The 3980-nt window shown below is 76.3% G+C and overlaps 1 long non-coding RNA gene across 1 annotated transcript; it reads left to right on the top strand.

The window, feature by feature from the left end:
• Positions 1-1692: 1692 nt before the first annotated feature.
• Positions 1693-2599, top strand: LOC148590152 (uncharacterized). Its single transcript, XR_015914356.1, has 3 exons — positions 1693-1753; positions 2074-2106; positions 2513-2599. It is a non-coding gene; the product is annotated as an uncharacterized LOC148590152 (long non-coding RNA).
• Positions 2600-3980: the final 1381 nt, after the last annotated feature.

Here is a 3980-nt window from a genome sequence, read left to right as displayed (position 1 = left end):
CCCCCCGGGGTGGCTCCGCCCCCTCCCCTCTGGCCCCCCCCCGGGGTGGCTCCGCCCCCTCCCCTCTGGCCCCCCCCCGGGGTGGCTCCGCCCCCTCCCCTCTGGCCCCCCCCCGGGGTGGCTCCGCCCCCTCCCCTCTGGCCCCCCCCGGGGTGGCTCCGCCCCCTCCCTCCTCTCTCACCCCCCCGCGGTGGCCCCGCCCCCTCCTGAGGCCCCGCCCCCGCAGGGTGACGGAGACGCACCAGGCGGCCGAGGCGGCCGAGCGCAAGAACGAGCGGCTGCGGCGGCGTTCGGGATCAGCGCCGGCTACGTGGACGGCAGCGCCTTCGACGGGGCGCGGCGCGCCGGGCCACCAACAACGGTGACAACAACAACGCCAACAACACCAACAACACCGCGACCGGCAACGACACGCGGCCGGCAACGGCACCGACAGCGCCGCCGCTGCGGAGCCCGCCAAGGCCGTCAGGTACCGGCACCCCGCGTCACCGCGTCCCCGTGTCCCCCCCGTGTCACCATCCCCCCGCGTCCCCCCCGCGTCTCCGTGTCCCCGTGTCCCCCCATCCGGCCACCGCGGATCCCCAAGGCCGTCAGGTCCCCCCGTGTCCCCCGTGTCCCCCCATGTCCCCTCCACACCGGAGCCCACCAAGGCCGCCGGGGTACCCCCCGTGTCCCCCCACCATGTCCCAGTGTCCCCATGTCCCCCTGTGTCCCTGCCACACCGGAGCCCCCCAGGGCCGTCAGGTAGCGCCAGCCCCCGTGTCCCCCCGTGTCCCCCATGTCCCCCCCGTCCCTCTGCGCCAGAGCCCCCCAAGGCCACCAGCACTGTGTCCCTATGTCCCCGTGTCCCCTCCCGTGTCCCCCCCGTGTCCCCCCGCATCACCGTCCCCCCCGTGTTCCCCCTGCGTCCCCCCCGTGTCCCCCCATGTCCCCCCACGTCACCGTCCCCCCGTCCCCCCAGCGTCCCCCGCGACTCCAGCAGCTCCCGGTCGCCGTCGCCGTCGCCAAGCAGAAGAAGAAGAAGAAGAAGAAGGACAGGGGCAGGTGAGCGAGGGGGCGCCGTGGGGCAGCTGTGGGGCAGCTATGGGGCACTGTGGGGCGCTGTGGGGTACTGTGGGGCACTATGGGGCACCGTGGGGCTCCATGGGGCACTATAGGGCGCCGTGGGGCACTATGGGGCTCCATAGGGCACTATGGGGTACTGTGGGGTTCCCTCGGGCACCGTGGGGTACTGTGGGGCACCGTGGGGCACTATGGGGCTCCCTGGGGCAGCTATGGGGCAGCTATGGGGTACTGTGGGGTGCTATGGGGCACTATAGGGCGCCGTGGGCACTGTGGGGCTCCATGGGGCACTATGGAGCGCTGTGGGGCGCTATGGGGCACTGTGGGGCGCTCTGGGGCTCCTTGGGGTGCCATGGGGCACTATGGGGCTCCGTGGGGTGCTATGGGGCTCCCTGGGGCTCCATGGGTGCTATGGGGCGCTATGGGGCGCTATGGGGTGCTATGGGGCACTGTGCAGCGCTATGGGCGCTCTGGGGCTCCTTGGGGTGCCATGGGGCGCTATGGGCTCTATGGGGTGCTATGGGGCACTGTGCGGTGCTTATTGGGGCTCCATGGGGCGCTCTGGGGCGCTATGGGGCTCCATGGGGCCCTATGGGGCGCTCTGGGGCGCTGATGATGCCCCCCGCAGGTCCGAGAGCCGCTCGCCCGCCCGCCGCGAGCGCAAGAAGAGCTCCAAGAAGAAGAAGCACCGGTAGGGGGGGGTGTGGGGGGATGTGGGGCAGGATGTGGGGCTGGGGGGACGTGGGGCTGGGGGGATGTGGGGGGACGTGGGGCAGGGGGGGGACGTGGGGCTGGGGGGGATGTGAGCAGGGGGGGGACGTGGGGCTGGGGGGGGACGTGGGGCTGGGGGGGGACGTGGGTTGGGGGGGGATGTGGGGCTGGGGGGCGGATGTGGGGTTGGGGGGACGTGGGGCAGCGGTAGGGCCGGCGCCGTGGGGCTGGGGGGACGTGGGGCTGGGGGGACGTGGGGCTGCCCCACGGCTGAGCTGCCCCACACGCGGCTTCCTGCAGGTCTGAGTCGGAGTCCAAGAAGAGGAAGCATCGGTGAGGGGGGGACGTGGGGCGGGAAAGGGGGGGGATGTGGGCAGGAAAGGGGGGGATGTGGGGCGGGAAAGGGGGGGACGTGGGGCGGGAATGGGGGGGACGTGGGGCAGGAAGGGGGTGGAGGTGGGTGACAGGTGGGGGGGTATGTGGGTAGATAAGGAGGAGATGGGGCAGGTGGGGGGGCATGGGGGCAATAAGGGGGGAGATGGGGCAGGTGGGGGGGCGTGGGGGCAATAAGGGGGGAGATGGGGCAGGTGGGGGGGCGTGTGGGGCGGTCGGGGGGACGTGGGCGGTCGGGGGGGACGTGGGGCAGGTTGGGGGGGATGTGGGGGCAGGTGGGGGGTGTGGGGGGCAATAAGGGGGACGTGGGGCGGTTGTTGGGGCCAGCCCCCCTGACGCCCCCCAGCTCGCCCAGCCCCAAGAGCAAACACAAGTCCAAGGAGAAGAAGCGCAAGAGTTGAGTGGGGGAGGGGACGGGGGGGGGGCTGCCCCACGGCGCCCCCCAACTGCCCCCCAACTGCCCCCCAACTACCCCCCAACTACCCCCCAACTACCCCCCAACTACCCCCCAACTACCCCCAACCGCCCCCAGGTCCACCAGCGAGTCGGCGGCGCCGCCCAAGGGGCGCCGGGATCGCTCGTCCTCGGCCGCCTCCTCCTCCTCGTCGGGCTCCTCGCGCAGCCGGTGAGTGCGACAACCCCCCGACAACCCCCCAACAACCCCCCGACAACACCCGAACAACAACACCAACCGCCGCCCCCGCCCCCCCCCCGCTGCCCCACAGGTCCCAGGCGCCGCCGAAGGCCCCGGCCCCGCCCCAGAGCAGCGCGACCCCCCCCCGCGGAGCGAGCGGAGGTGAGCGGGGGGCTGGGCCGCGGCCGCCCCTCCCCCCGCCGCGCTCACGCCCCGCCCCCCCGACAGGAAGCGGCCGCGCCCGGCCCCGCCCCCGCGGCGCCGCCCGCCTCCCCCCCCCAGCGCCCGGAGCCGCCGCCCGTGACCCCCGCGGAGCCGCCGGCGGCGACGACACCCGAACGGCAACAACCGGAGACGACCCCCCAACAACAGCCGCAACAACAACCGGCGTCGCCGCCCGCCGCCGCCGCCGCGCGCTCCGACAGCGGCGCCCGCTCCTCGTCCTCGTCCTCCCCGTCGCCGCCGCCGCCTGACAGGAACCGCGCGACAACAACCGGCAGCGCCGCGCGCCGCTCGCCCAGCCCGGCCAAGGCCCCGCGGCGGCGCTCGGGCGGCCGCCGCCTGTCGCGCTCGCGCACCCCCGCGCGCCGCTCCCGCACCCCTGCGCGGCGCTCCCGCACACCGCGCCGCCGCTCCCGCACCCCCGCGCGGCGCTCCCGCACACCGCGCCGCCGCTCCCGCACCCCCGCGCGGCGCTCCCGCACACCGCGCCGGCGGTCGCGCACACCGCGCCGCCGCTCCCGCACGCCGCGCCGCCGCTCGCGCTCCCGCACCCCCGCGTGGCGCCGCTCCCGCACACCCCGCCGGCGCTCCCGCACACCGCGCCGCCGCTCGCGCTCCCGCACACCCCTGTGGCGCCCCAACACCCCGCTGGGGGTGTCGCCGCAGCCGGCGCGCCGCGCGCGGTCCCCGTCCCCCCGCGCGCGCTCCCGCACCCCCGCGTGGCGCCGGTCCCGCTCCCGCTCGCGCGCCTGGCGCTGGGGCCGCTCGCGCTCCCGCACACCGCGCCGCCGCTCGCGCACACCCCGCCGGCGCTCGCGCACCCCGCGCCGCCGCTCGCGCACCCCCGCGTGGCGCCGCTCCCGCACCCCGCGCCGCCGCTCGCTGTCGTCGCGCCGCAGCCGCTCCGACTCGTCACCGCGCTCCCGCAAGCGCCCGCGCCGCAACAGCCGCTCGCGCA

The sequence above is a fragment of the Tinamus guttatus genome, unplaced genomic scaffold (genome assembly GCF_059628265.1).
Source record: "Tinamus guttatus ecotype Peru unplaced genomic scaffold, ASM5962826v1 Tinamus_guttatus_pri_ptg001662l, whole genome shotgun sequence".
NCBI classification, from domain to species: Eukaryota; Metazoa; Chordata; class Aves; order Tinamiformes; family Tinamidae; genus Tinamus; species Tinamus guttatus.
Note: the sequence above shows the minus strand (reverse complement) of the source record. Positions and strands in the feature narration are given on the sequence as shown.